The following is a 25,455-nucleotide window of genomic DNA, read 5'->3' as shown; positions in this document are numbered from 1 at the left end:
TCACCACCTACATTAGTGAATGGGGCTGAATCAAAAACCTGGACCTGAACTTTATTGCTCTGGCCAGTGCCCAGATGATGCAAGTGCCAGGTGCTTGGCAGGAGTCCTTCCTTCCACCCACTGAGAAAAGTCACCCGGTTACCTCCAAATGGGTCACTTACACTTTGAGACTCCAGTCTGCAAGGCACCATGTCAGCATCCTCAATGAAAAGGGTGCTCACGGGTGCAAAGCCCAAGGACAGGAACCTGCAGCAGATCTGCACCCATGCTGCACCTCACTTCACACAACCACAGGGTGTCATTCTTTAGGTTTTGGCATTCTCATTGGATATTTAGCAGTACTGGATACTGGTGCTCATAAAGATTTGGTGGACACAATGCGCCTGAAAGCCTGTCTGGTGCTCAGAGAGGAAGCAGCTCTTGGTCTAAAAAAACATCAGTTATAGCAACATAATTTCAATTTACCTGAAGTAATCTAAAAAAATTAAAAAAAAAAAGAAAAAAGAAAAAAAAAAGAAAATGGAATTACCTCACATCTGATTCTCATTCATCATTTTGTTTTGTCTTCTCTGACATCTTATTTCCCAAAAAGGGGCAACAGAAGTTGAAGGAAGACGTTCTTGATAAATCAAAACTATGAAATCACTTCTTAAAGTTTCAAGTTGAAACACTTCCTTTTAGTTTGAACTGAAATAAAAAATTTCATGCCAGCAACAAATATTTCATGGAAGGCACTATTCCATTTTGGCATAACTGAGCCCCTCAAGACTTAATTCCATAAAGAATCTTCACTGGTTAATGCCTTCTGCTTGGGAAATATTTATCTTGGTGCAGCAAATGACAAGGGGGATGGAAGAAACCAGCAGTCATGGTTCAGAGCTGTAGACAGGAACAAGATCCTCCTACTAATCTTAAAGGTAAAAAAAATATTAGAACAAAACTGCATTTAGATAGGTATTCACTCTCTTCTCAGGCCTTTGAAACTGTGTTTCACAGCATGTATGACTGCCACATACACCTTGCTTACGCTTTCCCTGGAACCAGGGGGTTTTCTCTCTGGCTTCCACACGTCGCATGCACTATAAATGCTGCTGTTGGAGCAGGTTTAACAATCCCATCGCATTAAATAAGCCATGAGAGACCCCACCGTCTTCCTCTGCAGCCACATACAAGTAGCATGGCATAGTGCTGGCCTTTTCCTATCTTGGAAAACTCATTTTTATTATCTGCTTAAGTAGGGAACACTGTAAGGCAGGAGAGAGAGCTGGAGGAGGAGAAAAATGAGAGGAAAGAAATGCATTTGGTCAGGTTTCACTTTCCCAAATGCTATTTGAACTTTCGAGATTCATTATGGGCAAAAAAATCAGGCGTCGGACTGCTGATGGAACTAGCTGCTTTTCTGCTTGAAAGCAGACATCTCTCCACACTCTAACCACTGGAGACAAGAAACAGAGAAGTCGTTCATCTATTATTCTCACATACTTTGAGAGCTGTTGCTTAATAATGCCTGCGAGGTACCAGTTTTTTTCCCTGTCATCACACAGTAATTCTGACCCCAGATTCATCAGCATACGGGCGAACATGAACGGAGTGAACTATATATCCTTGTCCCTTGACTGTATGGAAAACATCAGCACACTTGTTTGTAGGGAAACAGCCATCAAGTCAATAACAGGTGCTCCTTCTCACTCAAAACGATTTCCTATTCTTCTCATAACACAAATTTGGCAACTTCAAGTTCTGTGAGAATAATAATTATTACCTGATTTTGCCTACCTGTCTGGAAGTCAAGATCACTAGGCTGCTCTGATAAAGGCAGGCAGCAGGCAAAGTTAAAGCCACAGCTTCCCTTGCACCTTGGAATTTCTCGGTGCATGGCACAAGGCGGTGGCAACTGGGTGTTTGGCTACAACTATAGTCAGTAACTTTGCAAGGTCTTTGGTGGGACACCTGCTATTCACCCCAGGAACATCCTGGTGTGCATGCAGAGCTGTCTGGCATCTGGGTGATGAGCACTGGGCACCTGCCTGGGGTCAGCACGGGTTATTATGGCAAAAGCCTTTTTGCAGCTCTGGTTCTACAGAGCTCAAGGCAAACTGAGCACAGCTCTATTTCTTGATGTTAAAACCAGCTTCGAAAGGCTTGCTGTCAAGCCTCTGAGGAGTATTTAAGAAAGTAGCCTTGCAGAGTCGTTGGAGTTGACGTACACAGAGAGCCCCCCTGGCTGAGGAGCCCCACGACACGGGCCAGGCACGGAGCAATGCCGTGCACACCGAGCGCGCGTTGTGAGAGTCACAAGGTGTGAGACAAGCTCAAATACTCAACCCTTCCCAAGTCAGCATTCATCCTGTGCTCCCCCTTTTTACCAAATGGTGCATACATTTCTACTGATTTAGATAGTCTTACAGAGCTCTAAGTAAACACTGATCGGGTGCCAGTCTGTTTGCATTGCAGGAGAAGCACCGAAGCATGTTTGCAACAGAGGCAGGCACAACGCGTTAGTGCTATCCCTGATCTAGCAGGCCAGCCTGCCGGCTCACAAGCGCTCCCAGGATCTGCTTTTTTCTCCCCAGCTGTTAACGCAAGTCAAGGCTGATGTTGAGCTTTCACTAGAAGGAGCCTCCCTTGGCTTGACTACAGCCCTGCTTGCAACTTAAGGAGTTCTATTTGCAACGTAAGAGGAAATTAAGTGAATTTAAGTCAGGAAGTTTAGTGAATCCCATCTTCGTGAATTCATAGCTTTCTGGTTATTGGGATATATAAGCAAAACGCAGTTGTAGGAATGGGTCTTGCATAGAGTTGGTTATGGGTCACTAAAGAGTCTACGTTCCCCCAAAGGCAAAGTGCATAAAGAAAGCAGATTTTTGTTCTGAACACTGAAAATACGGATGAGTAAATCTTCTTCCTCCAGCCGTCAGCGTTGATTGACCATTATCATATTATAGAAACTCAATTTGAAAAAGTGAACTTTCAAGGAAAGCCATCTAATGCAAATTTGAATTCGGGAGGAAAACAAAACAAAAAAACAACAACAAACTTGCAACGTTCACAGAAATATAACCAAAAAGAGCCCAGGATTTATTAGCATGGTCTTCTGAGTTAAAAAGAAGCCACAGAAACATGTTTTTTGTCCATGTAATTCACTGAACACAACCCAGTTCGTCGTTTGCACTGACTCTCTTCCCAGCTCTTCTGACTTGCATCAAACCCAACACTAGCTTCACTCAATACAAAATGGGCAAAGGGCAAAAGCAGAGGATATTTTCCTTTATAGAAATTTGCCTTTAACACTATTATCTGAAAGAACAGCAGTAGCGTGTTTCTATATTACACAAGACTCCCAATTAGGATTGTCTCACCCTGTCTGTATTCAGCTTTTTCACTGTGGGCTCTGGGCATGTTTCTGTAGCTCCTGCCAGGGCGGTGCAGAGCCGCAGAGAACTACCAAGGAGTTGTGCAGTCCCACAAAGCCAGGAGATTGGTAAAAAAAAATAAATTACTTGCCACTCGTCACGTCAAAGTGAAATACTTGGAGGCTTAGCACTAGATAAAATGAACGAGAAGTTAAACTAAGGCAGAAGGTGAGCCACAGCACCAGTGAACATGCCAGCCCCACTTCCCTGCCCGCAGCAGGAAGCAGCTCTCTCCAGGAGCCAAAGCAGCACGACGCTGCCAGCATCAGTCATATCAAGAGCCTTGAATGTGGACCGGCCATGGCCGTGCTAAGCACTGTCAAGGTGCTGGCTATGCTACGCTGCCCTGCTATAACCGTTAGCAGGAACCATAATAACCATTAACATGCAGGAGGAACAATGATGCCTCCTCTCAGCCCAGAGCACTCTAGGGATAACAGAATACTGCCCACAGGGCCTCTGTGCACATTCTCCTCTGTTAACTGAAAACCTGTACGTAAACAGATTTTCCCCCCTTCTGCCCCGCCCAAAAAAAATTATTAGGAACAACCGTGAGAAGGGAGTAAGACCCTAGCAGCATGAACGGTGTCACAGCCCTCAGGCCCAAGAGACGTGAGAGCAGCCAATTAATAGAAATATTCAAAAGATAAAGTAGCCTTAGATAATGCATTCCTCCAGTCATTACAGCCAACTACGTGAGGACAGTCACAAAACAGGCTGTAATCACTAAGCCAGATCCTGTGTTAGAAGTGAGAGCACCCCGAGACTGGTTACATTTCCACCCTCCGTGCCTGGTGGGACAGGAGCAGCTCTTTCCCAGTGCGAGGACAGGCAGTAACACAGCTCCTGGGTTACGGGATCCAGTCCCCAAGGCTGCAGGCTCATCTCCATAGGCGAGCAGGGGAGGCTGTGACCGCTGCTACTGACCTAAGCAAGGAAAGCTCTCTTCCTTTTCGGCAAACCCATAAATGACATCAGGTATTATTTTAGTCCGCTAATTTATACTGCAATGTCTTTGGATTTACAAACAGGAAAATGAGACAAGACTCTTATCCACTTAAAAAACCAACCAACCAACCCACCCAAACCCCCAAAAACCAACCCACACCAAAACTGCCAGAGTTATGTTACTAACTCCAGAGAGACTAATCTAATACCTTGCTCCATACTGGTCCTATGGGCCAGCTATGACTCAGTTTCCATTTATGATACGGGTCTAAAACCATCCCTGTTGAGAAATATGGGGATATAAAACCAAACCAAACCTCATCATATTCTTATTTGTTGTGCTAACGGAAACTAAATGAGCATCTCAGGCATCACTTTGCTCACGTTTTATTGCTGTTCTTCCTCCAGCTTTTTTGTTTTTGAACCAACATATCAGAAACAAAGCAATAGAGCAATAGCAAAAATGTCTGAATCCCCAAGCTTGCAAAAAATCATAAAATTATTTGCAAAGATGAAACTAGTATCTGATGCATAGTGCAGTGCTGTCTGTACTAATTTCCTTCTCCAAGGACAATGGTAAAAGTGCATATCACTTCTTATCCAAGTCCTTTAATTTGTTCCTTTTGGTTTGATGCCCCCCCAAAGCATCTTTAACAATACTGTTTACAGTTTTATCATTGTTAATGGCAGGAAAATAATTTTTCAAATCTCCATAGAGGGTCAATGAATGTTTACATCAAAATGGCAAGAGCTCTTTGCTTTGGGAGAGAATGCTGTAAGCAAATCTCTGAAGGGAAAGTTGGAGCAGTAAATGAAAAGGAAGCTTAGTTTGTGTACACTGGAAAAGGATTCATTTATTATCTAGCAATTAACTAATTGATCCAGACACACCTTTTCCTCTTCTCTCTTTGCTATCCCAGCCTGCCAGCACTCTTAAAAGCACATCTATTGCGAGCCAACTTACCCACACAGAAGATGCAAAAGCAATTTTTTCCATTTGAAATAACCCACCATTTATTTAAGCAGAAGGTAACTGTGCTTTAAAAACTTTTTCTTTACAGCAGTAACAGTATCCACTGATATCTGTCAGAGCTGAACTTACTTTCAGCATAAGAAAGAGAAGTGGAGTACACCACAGATGTCCTGGTTGTGGCTGGGGTAGAGCTAATTTTCTTCACAGTAGCTGGTATGGGGCTATGGTTTGGATTTGTGCTGAAGACAGTGTTGATAAGGCAGGGATGCTTTCCTTACTGCTGAGCAGTGCTGACACAGAGTCAAGGCCTTTTCTGCCTCTCCCCCCACCCCACCAGCGAGTGGGCTGGGGGTGCACAAGGAGCTGGGGGGGGACATGGCCGGGACAGCTGACCCCAGCTGACCCAAGGGCTATCCCACACCGTATGACATCGTGCTCAGCGTATAAAGCTGGGGGAAGAAGAAGGAAGGGGGGAACGTTTGCAGTGGTGGCGTTTGTCTTCCCAAGTCACCGTTACGCGTGATGGAGCCCTGCTTTCCTGGAGATGGCTGCACACCTGCCTGCCGAGGGGAAGGAGTGAATGAATGCCTTGTCTTGCTTTGCTTGCGTGTGCAGCTTTTGCTTTACTTATTAAGCTTTCTTTACATCAACCCACGAGTTTTCTCACTTTTACCCTTCCAATTTTCTCCCCATCCCACCGTGGGGGGGAGTGAGCGAGCGGCTGCGTGGGGCTTAGTTGCCTGCTGGGGTTAAACCATGACAACAGAATTTTCCTTAACCACAAAATTATCTTCTACAAATCAGAAACTGAACTGAGAAACATGTTACAGATGTGGGTGTGGGACCTAAGGTTTACAACTGAAAACAAAGCATGATTTAATGTACAACAAAGGCTTGTGAATACATTTTACCAACTGGATCCAGAAGGATTATCCTATGAGGACAATGCAAAGGCTGAGAAAAAGAGCAAGCCCTGTTTCCTTTCCCCTTCCAAATCAGGCACTATACATCAGTACTGGCAAGTTTGATTCTCTCTTGTATTACTCCTTTAATGCCCTCTGCTGCAGAATATTGACTTTTAAATCCTACCAACAACAAAATACAATTGAGTTTTCTTAAGTGCAGTGCTGCTGCACATCCAAACCCAAATATTTGGGGTACGTAGTAGCTATTATTGTGTTCAGCCAAAAACCAGTGATTATTTTGTGGACAGCACTGAAAAACACAGACTGCAGAGCATATGCTTTTTATTTCAAAGATGGGAGAAACCCAGGCTCAACCCAACGGGGGCAAGAGGTTCTTATGATATTGCTCCAAGATACAAAAGAAAGAGGAAGAAACAGCAAAACTGTTGTGGACTGGAATTGATGAACTTGTTTCCCTGCAGGAACCATAAACACAATTTTCCCAGCATGGGACATAATAGTTCTCCCACAAATTACTAAAATATATTTCCAGCGCTCAATATAGAAAGCTAGATGCACAAGAAATGTTTGCAGCTTCAATGCAGGCAGTAATTGAGAACATGTGTGGCAGGGGGATTGAAGGGGGAGGAGGAGGAGAGTGAGCAAGCCATACTCCATCAAAACAGAGAGGCAGGAGAAACATTTCAGTCCTCATCATTTTCAAAGAGCTTCCATTTGCAAGCGGGTCCAAAACCCCATGTTATAACTGCATCCGCGGGGGAACACTGTCTGTGAGTCTGCATGTCAAACCCAAATGTAACGCATATTAACAATTTAAGAGCCATTGTTGAGCCTGAATTAAAAAAAAAAAAAAAAAAAAGACATTTCATCAACTTTCCCTTAAGCACAGAGAGTGGGTTTAGTTTCTTGTATGAATTAAGGCCGCATTTACAGGAAAAGCTACCTTTGACTCCTCTCATTCTCCCAGGCACTCCTTTTGGGTCCTGCACAATATGGGTATTAACTAGTCCAGCGATGAACAAGAAAAACAGTATTTTTGTATATTCTAGCTGACATTACGTGCAAAATAGCATTGTAGATGTGCCTGTGGCCAGCTTTCCATGAACCTGTAGTTAAGGTGTTTACCAAATCTGCCACGCTCAGAGGGACTGAAAGGAAGCTTCATTTGCTTCCTTTGCTAATGAAGCAAAAGGAAGCTGCTCTCATGCCAATTCTTTTTTTTTTTTTTTGGATGAAGTTCCCTATACACATAAGAAAAGGGGAAAATGCATTTCAAGAATTTTTTTTTTAAGTAAGTCAATACTGACAACCCACAAAGTTTGAGCCTTGGAAATGCCAGCCAGTATTATTTTTAACAATGCTCTTCCAAAACGCTCTTTCTAAATCAGTCTCTTCAGGCTGCGAAGGAAGAGCCCACAGTAAAGGCAGAAGCATCAATCTTCTGCCCAGGCCTACCAGACCCAAGAAAAACATGACAAATTATTCAGCAGGTGAGCATTACATGGCTCAGATTGAATTCTGTAGTTTCTGAATATTGCCCCTGAAATCCAGCTGGCAGATCAACACCCAAAACAAAAGCCAGAGCTCCTGGAGAAGTGAAGTCCTCTGATAATGCAGAGTGGGTCACTGTTTGGGTCAGAAACAGGGTCACGGCCAGTTTTCCACAATCCCATAGACATTTCTTGTTACTTGGTCACTCTGAAGGAACATTACAGCCACTCCATAGGGCTTAGCCTCGCTGGCTCTGTCTCAGATCCCTGCAGGGCCACCAGTGTGAAAGGTGTCAAACAAGCACAAAGGCAGCTCAAATCAGGGCCTCAAATCAATGCTCCAAAAGTGTCCAGAAATTAATGGAGTTACTAATTTCCTCGCTGTGTTCTGGGGCTTTGGGTATGTTTGTTGGCTACATTACCTGGCTGCACTGTACCTCAAGTGCCTTCATATTTGGCTTTTGATCCTTTCAAAGTTTCAGCACAAGAACTCTCTCGTGCTCTCTGCACCGTACCTAGCACAATGAGACTCAGACATTTCTAGGAAGCATGTGACACAAAAGTGTGTATTAAGAATACTGTTTTGTAAGGCTGCTAAGTTTGCTGGGTGATGAGAAAACAGCTGCTTAGAGCCAAGGATTCATAAACTAATTTCCACCTAAAGATCTTATGATGCCTGGTGACTGAGTAATAAAATGGCAGGTGAAATACAAAGTCAATAAATGGAAATTAATGCATACTGGGGGAAAATAATTTAAATTCTGAATGAAGAATGACAGGGTCTAAATGAGCTATTACCACTCAGGAAAGAGATTTTGGAGTCACCACAGGCTGTTCTCTGGAAGGGTCAAGGCTTTCAAAGAAGCTGAGAGAACAGGAGTAACTGGGCAGGGAGGTGAGAACATCTCATTACCCCAAAGCACAAATCCAGCACACACCCAGCTGCCAAGTACTTCACGATGAAACCATCCCAAGGCTACCAAATAGGTTGGAATTCAGTTGGAAGAAACACAGAGAAGGGGCCAAGGGTGATCCAAGGTGTGGAAAATGGAACAGATGAGAACCGTCCAACTGCAAGAAGCAACGGCTCAGTGTGGGATTATGGGAGACGTTATTATGGCCACGGTGATTAAAGAAGAATGATTCACTATCTCACAACGTGTGAAAGCACGGCATGCAAGGAAGTGATTTGAGAACACAAAGTTTTCCATTTAAAAACCTGCATGAAAGAGGGTTGGCCAGATAATAACACAAGAGCCAGTATATGCAGGGAAGAGATGGGTTAAAGGAAGGAGAGTTCACTGGTGAGCATGGTGCCCCGATAAAATCTTCCCTTTAGAACATCTCTTACACTTCTGTCTGGGAGGACGCTCCTGGGTACATACACAGGCCCCGTTTTGCTCCCCTGAGCAGCACAACCAGTGCTACGGGAAATACAGCGCTGTGCGAGATGGCTCTTTGCTTTGACCAGCCTTGCATTCCAAAGGATAGCACGGCTCAAAGCAAGGGTAAGACAGGAAGATACAGCGTGAAATACAAACCTGCGGGTCTCAATCATCCCCCCCCCCCCCCCTTTTTTTTTTTGCTTCAGGAAGTACTTGTGCAATTCTGGCCGTCTCTGACACCTACCACCCTTCCGGTAACTGGCCTGAGGGTCAAATGTCCCCCAACACACCCAGTCACAGCGTAAAGCCCTCTGTGTTACTGCACCCTCTCGGTCCTTCTAGGCACGTATCCTAGAGGGACTCTTCATGCTGAGTGGCCACCTTGGGAGAAATTTGTCAGCCCTTTCCCTGGCTGGGGAAGAGAGAAAATTACCAGCCCTAAGCTGAGTTGGTTTTCTGGCTAAGGTAAATCAGAGCCCACTGCCTCAGATAAAATCACAGACAAACCCATGTTTCAAATCCCGATTCTCAAGTTCATACTTCCGAGCCCGTATGTCAGGGTGGGTAAAAGGGAAGTGTGAGCCAAAAGCCAGGTAAAGCCTGTTATCAAGACATATCCTCTTCTGGCATAGCTCTCACGGTTACTAAATTTGTAAAGCTTTTTTAGGCAAGATGAACTGTGCTGGGGAAGGGGGATAGGACAGAACCATATCAGGAAAAAAGTCAGCATTTTAGTAATGGTTTAGAGGTTTCAGCTACCAGACATCACTATTAGCTGTCATCTTAGTCAAATTAAAAAGCATCTAAATGGCAGTAGTCTGTCTATGTTTTAAAGAGGCATTTAAAGTCTATGGGAACAAATACAATGCATTTAACATGCTGGGAAAAGCTTTCCACAAGCAGAAGTTAAGGTAGTTCTACGTGAGAGCCTGAGGGCACAGACAACATCTTTCTATTTCCAGTTGTCTCAGACTGGACAGGCATTTTGGAAGGGAAAGGAAATGCTGTGCCCCAGGCAAGTTTTAATACTTTAACTAACAGATTTTCCCCTGCCCTACCCTCTTTGCTTTAAAACGTGGATGAATCAAGCACAGAACCATTTTAAATACCACTTCGCATGAAATTCTAATCACCATTTCAGTTTATGTTTTACTGCATTGTTCATTCCCTGCTTCCCCACGGAGAAGAAGAAGAGAAAAGGGAAGCAGAGATGTTTCAGTAACTGACAGAGTCCATAAACATGTTCTCTGGAAACAGCCAAAGATTGCAAAATGGCCAGGCCTTCCTTATGAAGGCCCAACAGGCGGTAATCATCTATTTGTGTCCTGTCCTCACCAAGTGCTGTGCAGGATAAGTATTAAAATAGATTGAAAAAATTAAAGCAACAAAATAACAGCTGTCAAAGATTTACAGAAAATTAAAATTGTGAAATCACTAGCTGGGATTAAAAAAACATAACAAAACTACACAATCTTTCTCTTGTAAGGGCTTGGGGAAGAACAAATACTCTCAGAACAATACAAGGCTGCATAATCAAAAGACACCTCCAAAGTATGAGAACTTAATGGTCTTGGATCTTCCTCTGTGTGCGGTTGTGTTGAGGCCCACCAAAACTGAACAAGGCTGGACAATATCAATATCCCCTCCATCCTAGGCAGCTGCCTGGGAATACTCCTGACTTCATTCTTCCTTCCAACCAGTAAGTGGTCAAGTGGACACAACAGAAAATACACTGTCAGATGCTGCTTTTAATTTTCACCAATAAAGAAGTATAAACCATCAGATGACCCAAAAAGGGAAGATGAGACACCTCCAGAGAGGTCCCGAGACACTTCAAGCACCCGTGACACCTGTGTGCTCATGCCACACTGGCTGGGCTGAAAAGCTGCAAAGGGAAAGCTCCCTGCTGTGGAAAAATGCAACCGGCTCAGGCACCCCAGAGCTCAAGCCTGCAACATCAACAGCATCCAAACTCGGAAAGGAAGCAAGTCAAAATCTCAGCAAGCTGAGCCTTTAATGTAAAAGGCTGTTCTGTCACCTCAGTTCTGTACTTACTTTTTAACTTAAGTACTTCTGCAATATAAGATTTCAGGATAACAGACCCGGGTAGAACCTAAGTATCTACAGATCTAAGGGAAAGCACAGTCCTGTGAACTGAGGGATATGCTCGGGGTATGTTAACAATCCGCTTCTGCTCAAATCAGGACTTAAAACACACTTTACAGATACAGATGAGGATTCTCATTCATTGCCAGCCTGAGTACTTTCTGCCAATGGTATTTCAAAACGCTTCCAAAGCATGATCATAAGAGAGAAGCTTATTAGTTCATCTGGGTGAATAAGCTAAATTTTGCTTAATGCTTCCTGAAGAGTCCAATGAAAAGTTTGTTCTAGTGAGACACCAAAATCAGGATAAATGACAAAAACTTCAGGTGAGATGCAGCCTTGCACTTTGGGCAGTGTAACGCAAGATGCTAAGATAGGAATGACAGCTTATAGCCCGGCTCACATAATGCAATTCTCCCCTCTCCCGAGCCAGCAAATACCTGTGATTAGCACCATCAGAAAGCTCTCTCTTAAAGATATATTTAGGTCACAGAAAACACTTGGAATATCTTCAAAGAAGATAAAAAACTAAGTACAATGTTGACCTAAGACAATCACAGGTGGAGTAAGAACTAGAGAACACAAGTTATTGCTAGGCTGTGAGTGGACCTGATAGGGAACCACTAAATTACTATCGTCAAGCACAAAAGAAGAAAAGACTCTTAGAAAGGCACAATTCCACCTGGCTCCTATTTGCTGCTTTTCAGAAGTAGACCTCAAAGCACTTTCTAAAGAAAGTCAGTATCAATATCAGGTTTTATTGCATCTCAGCTTCACAGGACAAGGCACAAAAGTAGTAATTCTCTCTGGCCTCACATAGCCCAGACAGGTCTGAACATTTAGTGCTCTTCCAGCAAGTCTTCCAGGAGAATAAACAGTTCGTAACAGTTAAAGAACATTTTTTAACCTATGCTGAGGATAAAGGGAGCTCAGCCTTCGGCAATATACAAGACTTTGCTTTCAAGCCAAGACTTTGCTTTTTTCACAGCAGAAAGAAACAGGAACAAAACCACCAGGCATTGCTGTCTGCACGCTTGACACAGTGAGAAAGCAGTGAGGAGATAAGAAAACAGCACGGTCCCACAGGACAGCAGGGTCTGACCCAAACCACCAGCACCCTGACATCCTCATCCACAGATCAACCCAAGCAATGGCATAAAAGCTGAAAAAGGAAGTAGTGACCTGAAAAATAAAATTCAGTCCTGTAGAGAGGATGAATATGAGTAAGATTTTTTAAGCATGACTAGGGATCTACACTTAATTTGTTCCGACGCAGTGCACAGGTCTCCAGCAGGATCTGGCCTCCAGTAACCAGATGTCTCCAGCAACAGTTTCAGGAGGTTTCTGCGAACTCACACTGCCTGTGCTCCCGTCCCAGATAGCATTTGGAGGATTAATAAGAAAACTGTTTGGAACCAGGACTTCAGTGCTGGGGGGAAGAGAGTGCAGGACAGTCTGGGCAAGGTAGACATCTCTTTCAACATGGACGACTTCTGTTTTGCTGAGCCCAAGGATTTACTGTCAAGCTCACACTTTGAGATACAGTCTGCAGGCTTTGTTCTGGCAGCAATTAATTGGCTTAGTCACCATTTTTTTCCTGCTTTCGTTGACCTATGTCAGAAAGTAAACAACATGGGTTTTTTGATCAGACAAAGACTGAGGGGGTGGAAGCTGCTCAAAGAACAGAAAACAATCATAAATGAATCTCTGATCTTAGAGGCTGTTATAAATCAAGAGGGGGAGCAACAGGGAAGGTGCTAGGAAACCCACTGGTTATTGCATAAGTTTTTCTTCACTCAGTGCCAAGATTCAAATCCCACTGGAAGGTTAGGAACAAAACAGCCTTCTCCACGGCTATGACAGCGTGCCCAGTTGCCAAGCTGAGAGTCGTCTTTGTTATTCCAGTTCAAGATACTGCATTGATGTACCTACGTTATCACAGACAAGACCTCAGACTCCACTACGTCCATCCTAGTCCAAATCTAGAGCATTTGCTATTATTCTTGATCCAGAATATCTCAATACACAATTCTGGTCTATTCTGCCCGACCCTGATGTGCCTTCTCCCAGTGCTGAAGCTCTGCTGAGCAGCCCTTCCTTCCCTACCGCCTTCACTGTGGGGATGGGAAGTTGCACAGACCATGGATGCTGCTAAGGAAGATGAGCAACCACGCACTTCAGATGCAACGTCCTTGGGGCAAGCACTATCTGTAAACCTGAGCAGGATCTTGTTCCATAATTAAACACATCTGATCTTGTCACTGTAAGAGAGAGATCAACTTGAAACGTAACAATACAATGATTAAAATTCAGATGTGGTGCAAGTCACAGTAGTTTGGGGGTGATGAATGCCACACAAGGGGTGTTTTGGAGGGATGAAGTAACTTATTTTCATATATCTGTACAATTAACATTTCCTTAAGTAGCAACAAAAGCAAAACTAAACAAAACCATAATTGAGTACTTGTGTATTAAATGAACTAGACCACATCATATTTTTCCCTGTAGGTTATTTCCAGATCCACTTACACAGCCCTTCATAAAGGCCTGCTGAAGACATCAATCAAGCTTCCTAATGCAGAATGACTGATTTCTCTGGCCATCAAGAATACATTTATATCTCAAAGAACTGAATAAATCCAACAGAGGGAAGTTACCATTCATTTATTTGCCAGCAAGTTCTTTGCCACTTTGCCTGTTGCTCCTATGCTAAAATGAGTACTTCCACGAATCACAGAATGATCCTCTGGCATACAAAGCAGTCAATTCCCGTCACATCGAAGAGTCCAAACAGCATTTTGCACCGTAAACAGCAATGTCACCCATGGATTTAGGTGCTATTCACTGAGAGTGTGGGATCAAGAGTCTGGTCCATGATGGAGCTGCAAGAAGGCTGGTAGGAATGTCTATGCACTGCTGTCTCCTGCAGATCTGGCACAGCAACACGACTGTTTTGGGAATGGGAATTTTTAATTGCTGTCTTCCCTATAACTACATTTCACTGTTTAACCTCAATAGAGGGTTGAGATGCCCAGAAGGCGTTTGGGGAAATTGTGCATGCGCTCTAGCAGACGAAGCATGATCCAGGGTCATTTACCTAGATGTTCCTCCAGTTACGTGGCAGCTGCCGATAGCGGTGAACTGTCTGTGAGCCAGGGAGCTGCCTTGCAGGTAGATGGGGCCAAACCATGAATCACTGAAGCTGCTCAGTGTGGAAGAAAAGCAGCGACCTACTGAAGAAACTAACATCTTATTAAGACGAGAAGTTCTGCTTTTCTTTCTTGCTGTTCAATTGCTCAGCAGGAAGTGGAGCATGGAAGAGATGACCACTCTTTTCCCAAAGACAGGGCAGGGAATAATTGGGAAAGAAGTACTGCTAGATCCCCTATTTTGGGCCTAGTTTTAAAGAGAAAGGCAGTTTTAATGCAAACACACTTGTCCCTTCCATATAAGTTTTTGACCTATCGGCCAATTTCTGTTAAATGTCAGAGTTGGAGATTTCAAAGGTACTAAATTGATGTAAGGTTCGTTAAAATAGGTGCTAGATAGAAGACGAAAGCCTGTCTGCAGTAGTGCTAAGGGAAAGGCCGTAACGCAAGCACAAACCCTATTAGACAGCAAAGAATCCACAAGGGGCGTGCCCTGACCACAGGAAACCTCGGAGCTCACACCATGCTAGACTCCAGAGACTCTTGCTGCAAGAGAAAGTGAGAGGAAACCCGCTTTGCTAGTTTGGCTGCTTGTTTTCATCAGAGATGTGCAGCCCGGGCATGCTTTGTGAAGCACAGTTCTAGTTGTTTTAGAAATCACGCATAAAGCTGTGGTGTTTCTTTACATCAAGTGCCTGAATGAGGTGGAAAACGCAGTGGTGAGTGTCTCCAGCCAAGGGAAGAGCACATGGACTGCTGTGCTGGTGGGAGAGAGCTGTTCCAGTGCCCGAGCTGGGGACACACACACGTTAATGCCACCACCCCAGATGGGAAGCAGAGCTGACCCAAACCCAGCAGCCTATACACAGGCACCCAGACATCCACATAAGAAATAGGGTCTGTCCCCACGCTTGCTCTAGGGAGGCTGCCATGACTGAGGGGAATCTCTGGCAAAGGATGGGGCTCTGCCAGCCCTCCTGCCCTGCCAGGTCACAGCAGGCCTTGCTTCCCTCCTGGGGCTCCTCGGTCATTTTGGAAGAAGCTCTCCTCTGCTAAGAAGCGGGGGCACCTAAAGCCAGCTCTGTGATTTTGGAGGAGAGAAGGCAAGCCTGAGTATGTTTTTGAAGGTTGAGGACTGGCAAACTTTCATTAAAGCAGTCTAAAAAGTTTTCAGTTACCTCAACATCTGCCTGTATAAATATAACATTTCTCTCAAAGTCAACAGTGGTCTGTTTTTATCTTCGCTATCCTTTGATGTCATTGCCCAGAGGGCTGGAAATGCTACTTAGCAGCATCACCACAAAAGCGTAGGTAGCAGGATCTTCTGCATCAATAGCTGATGACTCAGGAATCCAATATAATTCAGCCTTCACTTTTGGCTGTTTCCGTTACCTGGATTTTCACCACGCTGCAAAACCTGTACAGAGTGCTTAGTATCTTCTCCTTGGAAATGGCCATCTGTTTACCCTGACACGGTTGAGTTAATTTCAGGTTTCAGCATTACATATTAGCTATAAGCCACTGAGCAAACAAGGCTTGAGGAGAACCTCCCAGAAATTAGACTGGAGGAAGGTATGGTTTAGTCATTAATATAAGGGGAAAATCAACTTAGAGCTGCTTCTGCCTCACCAACAGCAGCACTTTTCCAGTTACTTGCCAGCCAGCCAGTTTCCAAAGTAAAACCCAGCGGGCCAGACTTTCAAAGGTAGGCAGGGTTGCAGACTATGAGGTTTCCAAAGCATCCGCCCCTTCAAGAGAAATGGAAAAGGAGTCAGGCACTTCAGTACCTCTGAAAACCCATATGAGTAACCACATCTCAAAATGAACTCAATCCCTTTGCACATGCGGTGCCTAGTCTCACCCTGTAAGTGTGGGGAATTTCTGTTTCCCGTCCAAGGTGCTGCTGTACCACAGGGTCTCTTTCCCAGTATGATGTGAAGGGACTTCACTAGGAGCTGTTACCATTTCTAGACCCAGCGAATCACTGAGCACTGTCAGTAGGCTGGGGGAACCCCATCTAAGCAATCCTTGCTGACACAAAAGTTAAATAAGTTAAACTCTCTGTAAACCAGAGATCATTCACATTGAGTTAATCTGGCTAGGGCACAGCTCCAGCTCTCTTCCAGGCTGGTAGGAGGCAGAAGACACAACAAGTGAGATCAAAATGAGCTTGTGGTGCCAAACGCTTTCATGCTACACATGGAACAGAATGTCATCCTGCACTAATTTGTGCTATGGTTTCTTATTCATGCCTCTGCATCGGTTTCAGATATACTCAAGCTGCAGATCTTTAAATGGACATGCTAAATATAAGCTATGGAGCTGACTGACAGTTTTATTTTTGTCTTTTATTTAAAGACATGACTGAATCTAGTATTGCAAGTTTTCTCTCAGTACCCATGTTCATCATGTGAAATTCCACTCCGTAGCAGGTAAGAGGGGTAGGGGAAATTTCACTCATCTTTCTAAGAAAAGTAGTTACTTCTATCTTAGATAAACACCATTTACATCCTCCTATATAAATTCACATCTGCATCACTACACATAAATATACCAGTCATACTAATGCATATAGAAATTATTTACAATCTTCCTCTGTTTTTACTAGTTTAACAATCTTTGTATCCAATCAGCCCTTTAGTAAAACCCAGAAAACCCCATTGCCAAGAAAGTGCGCTTTCCTCTGAAGCACTCATGGGCAGTATTGCAAATTCGAGGCTATAGAAATTACTTGTGCAGGTTGTGAGAAATCAGCCAAATCAGTCTCGCTAGTTTATCTTGTTACTCCGCTGGATTTGGGGAAGACAGAATTTATGCAGCGTATGTCATGCAAAGACGCCTTTCTAAGCCATTTGTATAGAAAAGCACCACAATAAAAGGAGCGCTCACCAGAGACAAGGAAAATCAAAGGAACAACAGAAAACGTTTTCGCTTAGCAAGGGACGCGCTTCACCCCATGTATCGCACAGGTGCTACAAGACTAATCTGCTTTGTCAACACGGGCCAGCATCTACTTCTGCCACCTGATGCAACGAAGCAGATTTATTTTGGGTTTCACTTAGAGTGGCTTTATCTTTCACGCTATGTACCTCAAAGACAAAAACAGTCTCACAACACAGTTTCATGAATGCCAGTCCTCCAAAGATGGGTTTTGAGGCCAAAAGGAGACATTGTCCTGACTGATCTTCACCCTCGCACAAGCCACAGATTTTGACATCGAGTCCAAAACTTGCATATAAAGCAGAACCTCAAGTGTAGAAAAACAACTGCACATACAGGTGCTGAGTTCTCTGGAACAAAGTCCTGTGGTTTTAGTGAAGAAAAGAAAGCCAAAAAAGATACTTTTTCATTTTAAGATGCTTTACTGTGTGTGAGGGCTCTTGTTTTCAAGAGGCGAATGCGAAGGGCAGCCTCGTTCCCTTGGGAAAAGGCCAGCTCCTCTACTCTAAGAAAATGTCCCTGCAAAATAAGAATGCAGTGCTCGTTCCTGCATTCTTCCTCGGCTTTATGTCTATGCTTGAAAAGGCTTTTTTCTCCCAAGCACAGGAGTGGGCAAATTACTACCTTCAATTTTCTGCATAGATAAAAAGAACATGTCCAAGAAAGCTAGAGTGAAAACTGAAACAGCCACGAGTAGAAACATGTATGTGAGTGCACATGGTTGCTCCAACTGCCAGGACGAGCCTGGATCTTTCCCTGCAAGTAACAGGGAAGAAATCTAATGGAAGTGGCAGCACTGGGACTTGGGGCTCTTAGGTGCAGCTCATGGCTTCAATGTGAATTCACTGCACTATTTTGGGCTGGCTGCTGAAAATCCTCTTCCACATATTTTTTTCCAGTGAAAATCAGAATAGAAAAAAGCACATCAACCTCTCGGGTATCCTCCGAGCTTACCAGCTGGGGTGAAGCACTATATTTCATAGGCAAGTCTTTCACCCAGCATCAGTAAAGGAGCCAATTTATTTTATTTTTCATGTGATAGTTCAGTAGATGTGGTAAAACATTAAAATCATGGAGAAAAGCCAGAAAATATGAAATGTATGCAATTGGGGGTAACACATTATGGCTTCTGCTACTACTGCCTGGGTAGGGGTTTATGACAACCTCTCTCTTCAGGACTTTAATTCAGCTCTCATGAAGTTTGCAATCATCCTTAAAATTCATTAAAAACCCCAAGGCATAGGGAAGAGATAAGGAGAGAAGTATTCAACAGTGGGCATGTAAGAGCTTATGTACACGCTGAAGTGTTCATATACCTGTCCCTCAAGATGCAACTTCTTTACGTTCATCTGTCATTTTATTGGGAATTGTAGAATACTTCATTTCAAAACACAAGCAGTTGCCAATGCATATTAATGAATATTAGCGCTGACAGCATGCTACCATACTGTCAAGATGGGTAGCTGTGCAACTTGCTGATTTCCATGAATTTTGAAGCCCAGAGGTAGGTGGGTTTGTGCACATATTATTCAGATGCCCAAGGAGAAAGAACAAACAACCCATTGTGTCCATCTGAGAAAGAAAAAAACAACCTGCTGTGGCAAAGACAAATCGGTTTTTAGTAATGCTGCTGGGGACACTGTTGATGACAAATGCTGAATTCTGGCTTGAATGTGTGGGGTGGGAAGATTAAATATGCTCTGCCATTTAATAAACTTTACACTAAGCTCTGTTATTCTCTGCCTCGCTCTCTTATCAAAAGACTGAAGCAACTTATCAGATATTTCCAGGCATGCTTCAGATATTATTACCAACTTAAATAATATCAGCTGCCTTTGCTGCTAGAAAAAGAAATAAAAGGTGAGACACAGGTCAGAGGCCCACAGTTTGGACCAAGTACCGTCACCAAGTTAACTCCTTTTGTTACAAAACCAAAGGCAAGATTACACCTAAAGGGTCATATTTTAGGCATCAGACAATTTCAACAAGCATGGCAAGAGAAGCAAAGCCTTGGTGTATTATTAAACCAGAACCAAGTACAAAGAAATCCAGTTAATCCCAGAGACTGCCGGCACCTTATTGTCCCTGTGTGTCCAGACAGTCTCCATCTTGTACCAACAACTCAGAAATTGCTGACACACTGGCATTAAAGTGAGGGATTATCAGAGAAAGCAATACTCCCCGCAACACTTCTACCAAACTGCAGCAATTTGTTGTTGCACCATGCTACCAAATTTGCATGGTTTTCTGATTGTCAAATCTTATGACTGCCTTATTGCTGATATATCTAGAAACACATGAAGTTTTCATGTAATCACACGCCATTTAAAAAAAAAAAAAAATACAAACCTTCCACGTGTGGAGAAAAGTCCTGGAGCATTAACCCACAACTCAAAACTGGGATGCCAAATTATGTACATATGTGGAGATCTGATGCACCCTGAATGCTGCAGGTTGACATTAGCATAAATTCACAGATAGATATTGGGATATCAGCCACAAAAATAAATAAATAAATAAATGAATAAATATTAAAAAAAAACCCCAGACATATAACTGGAACAATATCCAGGGAACATCCAAAAACCACGAACTGGAGTTATAGGTCAACTACACAGGAACAGTATCACTGGTATCCCTGAAAAGCTCATCATCCATCAGAAATTGCTTCTTGTTTATATTCAACAAGAATCAAGCCTGTAGCTGAACAGCCCTAACGCTCCTCTCACACCAAAGAGCAAGGAGGGGAGACAGCAAACACTAACAAGCCCCTGCAGAACAACTAACCCATTCCCCATGCCTGACCACCCATGAACACTGCTGCCATGTCCATAGCACTGCTTTTATCATTTACCAAATAATTCCTTGAGTGAGTATTCAATTAGCAGTAGGGATTTGGAAAAGTGCTTGAAGATATCTCTTCAAGAGGTATCCCTTTCAAGAGGGAGACTACACTGATGGAAGCAACAGATCTACGTGAGCCAGGGTATTTCCCTAGGTGAGAGAAGTCTGATGTCCAGACCGACACACAGCTGCACGTGCTGAAAAAAAGCCTGCAGAGAGAACTAAGCAGTTGTGCACGTAAAGGAGAGCAAGTGGCAACAAATAAACAAGAAGGGGAGAAGAGAATGAGGCAATAGATGGAATAAGGGTTTCCAAGTATATTCAGTTATGGCTTTAAAATTTAACTATTGAATATTTTTGCATAAAAATAATAATGCTCGTTGTACTTCAGTGTAGTGCAAGACATAGCCTCCATGCTAAGTATCAACGTCTTGTGCCCCCAATACGTCCAACTGCTTTCCTCTTAGCTTACAAAGGAAGAAGAAAATAATTAAGGGCATTTCCAATGATCCTGCTGCTTCAGTACAAAGCCTATTCTGTTATCAAGTGCTCACCTATACACTTTCCCTCTCAGAGCTCCCTCCTGCTATCAGATAAGACAGACTTGCTAGGTGCAGGCGGCGCTCTCTAAAACTCCGATTTCCTGGTAGCCCCATCTTGCTAGTATGCGACCCTGCGCCGGCATAGATGACGGTCCCAGCAGGGCAATATCAAGGCAGTCTTAGTGTAAGGAGCTTTGCTCCTTTTTACACATACATTTTATTTAATGAAACAGTGAGAAAGGTTCACTCTCCTTCAAGACCATAACCGCCCCGTTCCTGGTTAACAACAGTTTTTCCGCTAATTTGTGCTCCAGGTGAATTCAACAGGGGACACAGGGGACCAAAGGTTGGAATCTCTCCCTGTCCTCTATTGCGAACTCAATCAGAACAGTCCTGGCAGGATAACACAACAGCAGGAAAAGGCACATCTTCAGCAACTTTACTGTGCACATGAAGGACAAGAATTTTGCCACGAACTTCAATGAGAGGCGGACTAGGCCAGTGTGGAGGTGGGGGGGAATCAGAAGCAAAGGCCTGTGATTCACTGGGCTGGAACAATCCTATCAAAAGATCAATGCAATACCCAGCTACGAGCCAGCCACACAACTCCCGAGTATCAAATCACCATTACTGATTTAGCGCCACTGGAGTTCACATCTGCGGACACGCTACCCTAAGAACAGCTATGGAGAAAGAGTCTCTTTCCCATAAAATTAACATCTAGCAGGAAGCTATCAGGAACTTCTTCCTCTCTCTGCCCTGATTAATTTCTTGCTATTTATTCACATTCCTCTGCCATGCAAACTCAGGACAGCATTTTCAACTTCACTGCCTAGAGGCAGGCACCTACATCTGCTTGCAAGTCCTTCAGCAGCTTCCGAAGTGCTGAGCTACTGGTAATTCCTGTTGCCATCAGCTGGAGCTGCAGTGGCTCAGCACCTCTCTGTAGTAGGGAACAACCTACTCGGTGTTTTAGTGCAGATGTGGCTATTTGAACACTTCCATGTGAAAATTTTGTTCCTGATTTTAAACATTCCAGTAAGTAAAGGCAAAACAGCACACGGCCATTGCAAACCCAGCCATGGGTGGCCAGGGATGCCCTTGGTTATCAATATTCCCAAATAACACTGTACATAGAACAGAAACAGATTAACAGTTTCACTGTGTCCATGCTCCTGCCCTCCCAAGGATCGTTATAAGCATGATTGAGTTGTGCACTGTTCTGAACAGTGCAATAGATCCCCCCCAAACTGATGCTCTTACTTTACAGAGAACAAGGCTGCTTAACAAGCCTCCCCCTCCCCCCTCAATTACCTCTGAGTATTTCATTCAGTCTTTTTCAACACCTCAGATGTGGAAATCAAGCTACACTTACTAAGTAAGCAGAAAACTTCAAGGTATAGCATAACCCCCCCCCCCCCGCCCCGATTTCCTCTCTGCTCTCCACAGACTCAGAAGACAGTTTTGCTAGTGTGCTTACGGCAGTATCCTCAAACAAAATGCATTCACAAAAACCAGCCTTACTCTCCGTGACTGCAGCTACAGCTGACACACGTTTGGATCTTTTAAGGTGACAAGAACCTTGGGAGTCTGTTTGTATTACAGTAGCAAGCCCAAGCCTGAAATACAACATATTTCTATGGTCATCAGAACTGTAATACCTTATTTTCTGAACTCTCCTGGATGCACTTACCCTTACAAGACGGAAGTAAGGAAATTTTGTCCCCCCGTGTATTACAGATCGAATTTGAGAATTCAAAGCTGCCTGCACTACCATTCTAGGTTTCTTGTGCAATCTTAGGCCAGTCTCTTTGATCTGTGCGCTTACTTTCACATCTACCTCAGAAAAAAAGTTTGAGAAGGATTGGCATTACGACACTTCGCCAAAAAGCCCAGAAGGTCTGGTGCAAACTGAGCAGGCTGTGCCCGTTCAAGGACGGAGTCAACAGAGTGGAGCACAATCACTAGAAAGCCATTAGAAGACATTGAAGTTTGATTGAAAGAAAAGAGCGCACTACAGAGAAGCACATAAGTACTGCTGGGCTCAGCCCATGCTAACAGCCCCTATTAGCCTGTTTTTTTTTAAAGTGAAGAATTGCAGGGATGCCAAACAAACGAGGAAAGCAGCAAGAACCAATTCAGTCAGACTAGAGAAGAATCTTTATAATTGCTCAAAAGTCCAACTTAAGCAAAAACCTAGCATGGTAATGCAGCAACCCTTCCCCCGGCCTGCGACTCGCACTGTGGAGCAGAACTGAACCCATCCACAGTGTTCATCCTTCTGCCCTCCCTGCTTGCAAGGGAACAGAGCAAAAACTGAGTACCTGAACCCCATTAGCGAAAGAACCCAAAGCAAGAGCTACTGCCCAGATCTCCGTAACCAGGCACTTGCTCACATGCTCACCTTTCACGGCTAAAATCACTGGTTTAAGGAACAACATTGCCAAAGCATCAAAATCCAGACTAGGTACTGTCATGCACAGAAAAAAAAAGTGCATGCGTTTCCATGGGGATAGCAGTGATTACATATTTAGCAGCAGTAAGATAAGGCAGCATGCATGATCAGCACACTAATTTCCTGGACGCCAGAACAGCCACAACACCTAAAAGCCGGGACAGCCACAAAATGACAGACGGCAGATTTCCATTCAGGCTTTAATGTCGAGGCAGTATTTTCCGCAGAGCAGGAGCTGGTGGAGAAGGTTCCTGCTATTTCATGCCTGGAGATCAGACAAGTGATGCCTTAACTCCTCCCCGGATTTGCTTGTTACAGAAAGCCCAGTGGAGGAGGCCTGCCACATCTTTAGATGTGCAAGTCCCACGACTCCTCCCTCCCAATTTCGGAGTGCCAGAAAAGCATCATTGGACCTCACGACTTACATGTGGGAAGAACAGGCAAAACGCAGGGGCTGAGTGGGGACACACAGCGTGGGGTCTCATGGCAGACACGGACAAACCCACGGGATGGTGCAGGAAAGGGGGATATAGCAGGTGACCAAGCACTGTTTGCAGAGGACTCCCTGCAGTGTGAAACACTGTTTTTCTGCTGAACCCCATGCACCAAACTGTGGGCAGGCCCCCAATCAAGCTGACGCCTGCATGGCCAGCAGGCAAGCTCCCTGTTTGGGAACTCTGCAATAGAGCTGAAAAGCCCTAAAGGGAGACAAAGCAAGAGAGCTTCTTGCTGACCGTGAGGCCGGACAGGGCTGTAGCGCAGTGCTGCAGGGCAGCAAACACCTCCCAGCACCAGTCAGTGCTGCAGGAGCATCCTCAGAGCGGCCATCAAAACCTTCTTCACTATACTAAACCTCTGGTGTCTTTTTATGCTCAAAAATAGAATAAGGCAAAGGACTGCAGAAAAATTAATAAAAATATAAAACTTTTCTACCAACTGAGATACTTAGAGGCCACTTCTGCACATGTTTATGTCCATACCTTTGCAACCTAACCAGCATGGGGCAGGGATCGGGGGTTGGTTCCTTACACAGCTGCACTTTTGTGCCAATACCTTTATAAAAGCAAACAAGCCATTTATAGGCAATCCAAATGCACACAGACACACAGCAAAAGCATGCAGTTATAGAGGGCTTGATAAAATTAAACTCCCCAACGAATTTCAATTATATTCCTTCAGCAGCTTAATAAACGGCAAGCTTAAACTACTGGCAAAAACAAAGTCATTTGACTGGTCACTGAAGTGCATTTCTATGGCTTATGTAATTATACCCCTGTGGCAAAGCTGTAGCATTTGAAGTCCCGTTAAAGAAAGGGAAGAAATTAAAAAACAACCAATTATTGTATGCTGGCCCAAAGATTTTGGTACAAAGCTCTACGCTGGCAAATAGCTTGCAATCACCAGAGCAGGGGATAATGTGTGTCTAATGCTGCCAGGGAAAAATGGGGTTCTGAAGGCCAACACCTCAAACACCGACACAGGAACGATGCAGCATCCGGCATCGCTCACCGGGCTTTTCGACGGCCTGTTTCACATTACTGCCCGGTACTTCACAATTCAGGACACGTGTCGCCTGCAAATGTATTTTACAAATAGATCTCCACATCTCCCTGAAGCAAACAGGTGTAAACTGTCATTAACTTCATCGCTTTCATCTTCACACGTGGAAGCAGGGGTAAAACCAACTTCCAGAGCCCAGATCAGAGCCAAGTTTACCATTAATCTAGATGCCACATCTGTGCTCAGCTCAGACATTCCACCCCTTTGCTCCCATATCTGCTCCATAGAGAGTGTAATGCTCCTGCCATGCCTCTGCACTCCCACTACTGGAAATGGAAATTGGAAGTAGCTATCAAGCAAATTTAAGAGCTCCTGAATTAGGACAGTGACCCTTGAAAACAGAGTCATGAGAGCATGGATCTGCTTTAAAAGATAAAACAGGCTTTATTACAGAATCAGAAGAGTGGCAAATCACTAAGTGGACTCTGAAATTTATAGTTTAAGGCCCAAAAGACCATTTCATCACTCAATCCAGGCCCCTTTTAGTGCCAGTATCACACTGGAGCTGGGCTTCAGGGGAGAGAGGATGAAGGACTCTGGACAAGAAATGTTTCCAGGACCATTTTCTGATGCTCTCCCAGACTGGGCACATAGCAGGAAGGGTGCTGTGAAACCAGCACATCCACAAATCCTCAGAAACAGATGTGGGAAAACAATGAAACACGGACTGACACACAACAGGCGATCCAGGACCAGGGGTCAGGATAATCTCATCTACCCAAAA

At 44.1% G+C, this 25,455-nt stretch overlaps 1 protein-coding gene across 1 annotated transcript in view; it reads right to left on the bottom strand.

Moving 5' to 3' along the window:
• The window catches only part of CASTOR2 (cytosolic arginine sensor for mTORC1 subunit 2), a 174,124-nt gene that overhangs the window by 74,678 nt on the left and 73,991 nt on the right, over nt 1-25,455 (bottom strand). The gene's annotated exons all lie outside the window — the stretch shown is intronic.

The sequence above is a fragment of the Nipponia nippon genome, unplaced genomic scaffold (genome assembly GCF_047370975.1).
Source record: "Nipponia nippon isolate SJK-2023a ecotype South Korea unplaced genomic scaffold, ASM4737097v1 scaffold_15, whole genome shotgun sequence".
Taxonomy (NCBI): Eukaryota; Metazoa; Chordata; class Aves; order Pelecaniformes; family Threskiornithidae; genus Nipponia; species Nipponia nippon.
Note: the sequence above shows the minus strand (reverse complement) of the source record. Positions and strands in the feature narration are given on the sequence as shown.